General features: G+C 35.3%; 2 long non-coding RNA genes across 2 annotated transcripts; both read left to right on the top strand.

The window, feature by feature from the left end:
- Positions 1-1,420: 1,420 nt before the first annotated feature.
- Positions 1,421-2,932, top strand: LOC145813903 (uncharacterized). Its single transcript, XR_014357316.1, has 2 exons — positions 1,421-1,581; positions 2,546-2,932. It is a non-coding gene; the product is annotated as an uncharacterized LOC145813903 (long non-coding RNA).
- Positions 2,933-8,220: 5,288 nt separating this feature from the next.
- LOC145813904 (uncharacterized) lies at positions 8,221-8,944 on the top strand. The gene is made up of 2 exons (XR_014357317.1): positions 8,221-8,551; positions 8,667-8,944. It is a non-coding gene; the product is annotated as an uncharacterized LOC145813904 (long non-coding RNA).
- Positions 8,945-9,215: the final 271 nt, after the last annotated feature.

The following is a 9,215-nucleotide window of genomic DNA, read 5'->3' on the forward strand; positions in this document are numbered from 1 at the left end:
CCTTCAATGTGAAGTTAATATAGTTTATATAGAATTCCTTACTTGTTGCTCAAGATGGTTTCATAGAGCTCAGGTGCTACCAAGTTTCCTTTTAGCATTGCCCAAGGTGGGGGACCACCTGGTAGTTGTCATAGAATGCATATACTCATTGTAGTCAAGCTGATAACAAACCGCGTTCTTCTGGTTTAACAGCTTCCGTGATTCTAGGTGTAGGGGACCAGCTGAGGTGGCATCTTCCATGTGCATGCATTCATAGCTTTCACATTTTTCTAAGGGGTTTCCTCAGCTCGGTACCGTTGTGCCTCAGCTTGGCCTTTTACAAGATCGTTTATAGAGATGAACTGGTCCATTCGGATATCTTTGTATGGGCTCGGCCCACTTTAGTTCGGCCCATAGATTAGGTCTTGCAGCTCGGCCCAGCCCAGCATCGCGGCTGGACTAGCCTTTCCACTACTGGTTGGGCCCAAGTGCTTAAGGACTTGGGTAGACTATTGATTATGGAGTTGGGTTCAATTGGCTTGCCCATATATTCATCTAACCCACTTGGATTTGGGCTTTAGTGGATTGGGCCGGCCCAAGGCTTGGATCCAACCCATTTCATATTCATCCCCTTCACCACTCTATTTATTAAGTTGGATCGTATTGTTAGTTTTGATTTTTTCAGATCTGGAAAGTTGGTAAAAAATTTATTTTTTGATTTTTTGACTTAATATTTATTTATACTGTCACATCATAATCAAATGACCAAAATATCCCCACCCATTTTAGAAAATAACTACTTTCACCCATATGACTTATTTAAACAACATGGAAGGTATAACTGTAATTTCACAGGTAACTTTTAACTACCTTCTCAAATGGTTTGATGGCCAAAAAAAGCCCCCAAGCTGCAAAACGCACCTTTTTTTTCTTTTGTTCTTAAATGACACCATATTACGTATCTCCTTTTCATCACTTAAATTATTATTATTGTTATTTTGTGTAAAGCATTTATAAAAATGAAAAACATGAATCATTTTAAAAATAAATTGTATATTTTGTGAAAATAAATGTGATAAAATTATGTATCTATGTATATTTGATCGACTTAATTTTTTTGTAGATGATTCACACAAATTGACTTAAAAAATAAATAGTTTGAATGATCAAAATGAGACTCCTGATAGGCTCCATAGCGATGTCCAATCCAATGACTGTACTACAGGCAAGTCATTCTCATGCTACACTTGCCGCATTTCTATTCTCACTTCTCAACCCAATATTGATGTAATAAGTCTCACCATTTATATATATTTACAATACAGTATTGATAATTAAACCGAAACATTATATAATAAAAGTAAATGGTGATTATAATAGTATTTTGTTGACCAAACTGGCCTCTCAACGGCTATATAAATGTCCAAAGGCCCTCAAAGATGATCATCAACTATTAATTTGGCTAGCAAAGCTTGTTTTAACAGTACTCAACAATGGCAAGTAGCTCCACAAGAGTTGTTATGGTGAGCCTTATGATCATCTTCGCCATGGTGTCATTTCCATTGATGTTAGAATCAGAAGCTGCTCGAATCCCTCATCGTGGTAATCCTCTTTTTTTTTTTTGCATATTTTCATGCACTTTAATTTGTTCTCGTTGTGTTTGAATTTGGCAATTACACGGAAGGAGAGAGTGAGAGAGAGAGGGAGAATTTCAAAATTCTCTAAAATCCTTTCAAAATTAAAACACTACTCCATGCTTTGTTCCAATAGAAAATATTTTCTATAAAAACTAATGAATTAGTGATTGTGATAACGGTGGTGGTGGAGTTTAGATTTCTTAAGTTGAAGATCTCTCAACTTTACAAGTAAAGTTAGCGTATTATAAAATTAATTTGTACTCATTTTAATGATATGAAACGTTTATCTCGTATGACAAACTAAGAAAAGCATACATACATGAAAGGAAAAAAAAAGAAGAGGTTGTTTAGACAAAAATAATCAAATAATCAAATTACATATATATTATAATAAATGGAAGGTTTATTCTTAAAAACATATATGCAGTATAGATAAAAATAAACTGATAGTATGACAATCGATGTTGGATGAATTTGAATTTTTGCACAGATAATTTCATTTTTTTTATATTTATTATATAAGATGAACTATTTAAATCATTAAAATAGTTCAAATTAGCATTGTATTTGGTTGAGAGATTTGGGGAGGGATTTGGAAAGGGAAAGAAAGAGAGAAAGAGAAAAGGTATATGAAACTAAAATGTAAATTTATTTTATTCACATTTTACTTACTTTTTTCATTTCTCTTTTCAAATTCCTCATCAAATATCCCAACCAAACACAGTACTAATGAGTCAATTTCATTGGAAAGCCTTTCCCGACTCATTGTGGTGGTGCAGTAGCTGTAGTACCATTGATAATGCTTTAATTTGAAAAATATTTTCCATATACGTTTTATAATTAAAAAATACTTCCTACCTAAATAAATTCATTTTTCAATCGGGTTTCAGATTTTTTTAATTTGTGTGTTTGGTTTTTTCGTGATGCAGAACTTGCAGGGCCAATATGCCCAGCATGTGTATGTTGTGAACCTCCACCGCCAAACTCATGTTGTCCTTGTTGTTCTAATCCTATTCAGACTTCTGGAAACGAAAACCCATAGAATACAAGAAGAAGAAACACCCCAATTCTCAAATTTCAGGCATTTCTCCACAAAAATAAATAATAAATAAAAATAAATATGGATTGTTTGTTGTAAAAACAATGCCACTCTATTGCCTGAAATTTTGTAATAAATAATTAAATTCCACTGAAACATTGGAACTCTTGGGAATTGTAATAGTTTGTATTGATTTTTTTTTTTATTTAAATTTTTATGTATCCCTGAAATGTCTGATATATTATAATGAAATGGTGCAGTTTACATGGAGATCCTAGTATGCAATAAATTGTCACAATATTGTTTAAAATGTCACTGGTTTGAATACAAAAGGGGGAAATAAAAAAAAAAAAGCAATGCAAATAGACTTTGTTATATAATATATAAGAGTGTCTCCAATAGACTATTTAAATGGGACATGTTAGTTATTATAGCTATCATTATCATATTTTGGTGACTCTAGTTATTACAATAATTAGTTTAACAAAAATTTTCAAGATTAGCTACATTTGAAGAGACTTGGAAGACCCTTTAAACAGTTAGGGCATGTTTGATTGGGTGGATTAGAGCATAGGATTAGGATTATTAATCCGTGGGCCCAATTATCTCATGTTTGTTTTAACATTTTGGTTTAGGATTATTAATCCAATGGATAATTAATCCAACAAATTTGTAGGATTATTAGTAATGAGGTAGGGGTGGGATTATTAATCCAATGGATATTAATCCAATTGGATAGTGAATCCTACACTAATTTAATAGGATTATTAATACTTCACTATTAGTCTTTTAAATCAAACATGACCTTAGTGTATATAAATAGATAAAATAAAGAATAGTATTAGAGTATATAGTTAAAAAAATGAATCACCTTTTTATATTTTAGTTAGTAAAAAACAAATAGTATAATTAAAGTTTCTCTAAGATATCATCGCAATGAAATAATAAATTTTGGCTTGCATCAGTAGCAACGGTAGTACTACATACACTAATTAGTGTACCAACTAGTGTTATGATGTTATTATTGACTACATTTATTATACCAGTTACAAATATCTAAAACCATACAAATAATATCACATCACCTATTAATACACTAGCGTATGTATTAATTAATACATATAGCATTGTTCTACGAGTAATGGTCACCGCTAATTAATTTTAAATTTGAGTTATGCTAGGGATCCCAAACAAATTACCAAATAAATTATCAAACCTCTCACATGGGTGTGGGACCTACACAAATCACATGTGTAGGTCTCACACCCATGTGAGAGGTTTGGTAATTTATTTGATAATTTGTTTGGGGTCTATAGCGTTTTCCTTTAAATTTTGGCTTGAATCAGTTGGTTTGGGTTCCCCAAATACTGGACGACCAATTCCCACATACCTCATGCCATATAAATACATCTTGAGTCCCGTTAATCATTAATAATCAAATAATATCACAAAAAAAAATTACAATCTCAATACATATTTTACTTATTTTTATATATTTTCAAGTTGCATAGTCTAAGATAAGATCCATCGTTAACAATTCAGTCAAAGCCAAAATTCAACGTTTTTTTTTTATCAGCAAAGAAAAATTTCATTTGACAACATGAAATTAAGAGTACAGGAAGATGGCATGCATCGAGAGAGATTCGGAAGTATAAAAATATCCCTACTACTGCTACTCACACCCATACAACCAACCCCTAAGCCTCTCGATTATTTTAAACAAACAAGTTAAGAAGAGCTTAACTAAAAATTAAAATATAAGAATCCCCACATAATCAACCCACCAAACCACCCAAAACAAAACCAAAAGAACTAAACCAACACCCAAGAAGAAACAAAATAAACTAAACCAACACAATCTAATCAACACGCCCAAGCCTCTGACAATGCCCACACCTCTGCAGCTACAACACCCAACACCCTCACGCCTCTGCAGCTACAACCACCCACTCCTAAGCAGCCTGCAGCCACTCTAAGCTGCTGCCCTCACCACCCTAAGCAGCTTGCTACCAACACCCAAAGCCCACACCGCCAGGACAGCTGCTAATCCGGCCAACCACACCTATGCTACAATCCGGCCGAGAAGACTCCACACTAATGCTGCTGCGGCTCAACAATAACTATCGGAAACACCCACTGTAGATCAACTCCACTGACAATGCAGTTCATCACCCACGCCAAAAACTACTGCAGCATTATCTCCCAAGGTCCAGCTGCTACAGCATTCTTCTAACTCACTGACAAAACCCACACCACGCCACAGCTGGGACACCACCACAGCAGATCCAAACACCAACCGGCAGTTCCACTTCCATTCCAGATCTTCATCTTTCACCCCTTAAACTCTCACACGAAGAGGAGAGCTCGAATGAAAACCAGACAGATCTGAATCGGCTCCGACACCCAAGATTCCGCCCAAACCAAGCAATGAAACTTCACCAACAATCTGAACCAGAGTTAACCCCTCAAGCTCCTACTCGTAAAAGAGCGCACGAGTGAAGATCCTGGACGTCCCCTGCTGAAAAACAACACACCAATACCCCCAAAGAAACCGCTAACTCGGCCCGGAATCACCAACAAAAACCCACACACCGCAGCACACCAAACACACCTAGGTGGGAAAATAATGGGGGACTCAAGTTTATTAACGGAAAGACAACATTCAAACACGGAAGAAGCTAGCCCAGCCGACCGCCATAGCCAAAGGCGGCGGCCGGCCGGCCCAAAGAGAGACCCGGGGAGGAGGTTTTTAGAAAGAAAAAGGATATTTATGAGGTCGGATTCAAACATATCCTTAATTCATTAATACCCAACCATGAAATTCAACCTTTTTAATTCAAATAAGAGCAACTCCAACATTAATGGAATAAATAAAAAAATTAAATATATATATATAGATATATTTTGCCTTGCGACCTTGCACTAATTGGGACTAACTTGTTGATGGCGATTTAGGTAAAGATTCAGTGGTGTTTTGGAAAGTTAATAAAAAATTAATTTTTTAGCTTTTTTTGTTTATTTTATCTTTTTGTAAAGAGTTCTGATTCGTAGCTCGAATTTGGAGGCTCAAATTTGGCTCGAATTCGGAAAAGAAGAAGAATAGAAGAAGAAGAAGAAGAAGAAGAAGAAGAAGAAGAAGGAGGAAGAAGAAGGAGAAGGAGAACAGGACTGGAGGGGCCAACAAAATCGGGTGGATGCGGAGGCGGCAGCGGGCGGGGGCGGAGGCAGAGGCGGAGGCGGGGCTGCGATTTGACGATCGGCCGACGAGCGAGGAGCTGCCGACGAGCTGCAACGCCGACAAGCTGCGATGACGACGACGACGACTCTGTTTCTCTCTCGCCTCTGCTCTTCTCCTGTGTTCAACGAAGAAGAAGAAAAGAAAGAAAGAAAAGGAAGAGAAAGAAAATGAAGAAAAAAAAAATCGAAACCCAAAACAACGTCGTTTTGGGTTTCGAGCCGAATTCGAGCTACGAGTCATTTTTCTTTTGTAAATAAAAAATATGAGAAGTGATGTGACCCAAAATGAGTAAAAAGCTAAAAAAACTGCCTTTTTATTTAGTTGCCAAAGCACCCCTCAATGTGAATTCAACTTTCGATTCATGAGTAAGATTTAGGCTGAACATCTCGAGTTTGAATTTATTAAACAGCAATGCTAGGTATCATGAAAAACCTTTCATGAAAATAATCATGAAAGTTTTGTGACCCTTGAATTACATTTAGAATAAAGTATCACACACTAATCAAGGTAATCCAAATATCATAATTATTTCATGATCATTTTCATGAAAAAATTTTCATGATCCCTAACTTTTCTTTTTATTAAAATTGATAATCTCAACTTTATAGGCAAAGTTTACACGTATTGTGGGATCAATCTATACCCATCGCAATTATTTAAACCGTTTATCTTATATGATAAGCTGAAAAAATAAATAACATGAATATACAAAATTAAGTTAATCAAACATAAATAATCATATGATCAAATTACATATATATCATAATAAATAAATGATATATTCTTAAAAATATGTATGTTATACAGATAAAAATAATTTGATGATATGACAATCGATGTTGGACCAATTTAATGTTTTACATGTAAGATGAACAATTTAAATCATATCAATAAAAGATTTAAGGGCTTGATTCCATCTTGCCCACTTCCAATTCTTTTACTTTATACACCTGTACTTTATATTCAATGTCACCAATTACCTCATAACTTTTTAATTATTGCAATCAACGCTTTAAATTTTGAGTCAAATTATGATTGGGTCTAGTCTTATAAAGCAGTTTCGAAAACCAACTTTAGGACTAAAGTAAATTTACTAAAGTACAGGGATGCCAAGATCGGAAGTAGAGAGATTGAAGTGAGATGTTGTTAAAAGTGTATAGATGTTAAATGTAATTAATATTATTATGTAGTTGTTCTCATTTAATTTTCGAAGAATTTACCAACTTGAACTATCTCTCTGATAGAAAGAATCTAATTAATTGACTAATGGATCAAAACATAGCTAATTTGCAAAAGACTTGTGACAATTTCTCATTGTATGCAAATTACACTCTGTACATGTGTAAGTAAATTGTAATTAAATTCACAATTTCAGAATTCAAGTATGATAGATTCTAATTCACTCTTATCCAATACGTCCAATTAAACACAAATAGAGCGAGACAGAGAGAGAGAGAGTACCGATTACAGTTCAGAAACAAAGTAGACTGTTCAATGGAGCTTGAAATGCGAGTAATCGAGGGGCCAGAGAGTTCAGATCTGAATCTTCGACATCGCTTCAATGGAGCTTCGAAATCGCAGGCGATGGCGCTTCGAAATCGCGTCGATGGAGCTTCGATCTGAATCTTCGACGAAGCTTAGATCTAAATCAGGTTTTGTTCAATCTGAATATTTAAGCTTCGATGGAGCTTCGATGGAGAGGGTTGAGAGAGAGAGAGAGACCTGTGCGTATGTATCAAGGGTTGAGAGATCTGTGCGTATGTATTAAGGCTCTGATTCAACATAAGGTTTTCGCTAAAAGGGGCGCGTGTAGTTTACCACATTCGGAGGCGTTTCCATTATAAAACGGTGTCGTTTTTCTTAATAGAATATGCGGCGTTTATAAAACGCCGTTAAATACTAATAACAGTGACGTTTACAGAAACGTCGTTAACAAAACGCCATCAAATTCCCATTTTCCTGTAGTGTTAACTTGGAATCTGGGAATTGACTAGAACAATTAATAGGTCAAGGAACAAAGAGAGATTTGATGTAAAGTATAGGGCGGATAGTCTTGGAGCTTGGTTCGGTTCTAGGTAATTATTGCGAACTCATTCCATTTTTTGGAGGATTCGTTCCCTGTTCATGTGGCTGAGAAGCCTCAAGCTCCGCCCCGCCCAGTAACCTTTCGGAATGGGGGATCCCTATTGGCAAAGGCGGTCTGTACCCCGCGCTCCTAATGTAGAGCTACAACTACTGCTACCGTGGAATCTGCCATCACATGAGTACCAAGCTTTAAGTTGATGTATTAGGTGAACTATTGAAAAAAATGTTAAAAACTATAAGGAAGTCCAAATAAGCTGCGAGACGCATTGACTCGAGTGAATTCTAACTAATAATCACCAATATCTTTTCCTTGATGATATAGTTAAAAGAAATTTAAAGGAAAAAAAAAAAAAACCAAAATTAAATTCAACCCACAATACTTGTATAAATATGCAAAAAAGTATCGATGATTTGATCAACCAACTATTCAGAAATCTAAAACATTGTTTAATTATAATCATCCAGTAATGAAAAATAACTCTCCAAGGTCTATTCTGGTGACACCCATCATCTTTGCGATCCTTTTATGTTCTCTGTTACTATGTGATGCAGCTTGATTCACTCATCATCGAGGTATATATTTTGATTTTCATCACCACCAATATGCATATATTCCAATTGCATATGTTTCATTCAGACATTCATGAACTGTTTTTTATTTTTGTTTTTTGTGTTTTTGTTGCTGCAGAACTACTTCAGGGACCTCTCTGTGCTAATTGTGTATGCTGCACTACTCTTCCGCAGCCGTCATGCTGCCGTTGTGACTGTGCTGTTCCCTAAAAAAAACACCAGAAAATGCATAGCCATTAGGCAAAGCTGCTGCTACTTTTTTTTTTTTTTTTTTTTGTGTGTTTTTTTCCAAAGTTCAATAAGATGAATTGTTTCACACTAGATTCTGTCTCTAAATTGTACTGTCCTAATGCATCTTTAATTATTAAATTATATCTCGAGATTTCATATGATTTTGTGTGAGAGTGTATTAGGACAGACGGTATAGAGAATTTAAAACAGATAATCCATGGCCAATGTTTGAATGTAAATTGGTTTTTCATAAAAACTATCTTCATCTTCTCTAACCTTCAAACTCTAACCCTAACCATCCCTCTTTGTGAGTTGTGACCCAACCCTCTCCCCCACCTTTGTGCAACCTTCGCTAACCCTAACAAGTTGCAACACCTTGAAATGCTAGATCTTGGAAGAATATTTCAATCTTGACGCACCTTGAAACCTTAGATCT

Source organism: Camellia sinensis, chromosome 15 (assembly GCF_055761805.1).
Source record: "Camellia sinensis isolate YWXY chromosome 15, ASM5576180v1, whole genome shotgun sequence".
NCBI lineage: Eukaryota > Viridiplantae > Streptophyta > Magnoliopsida > Ericales > Theaceae > Camellia > Camellia sinensis.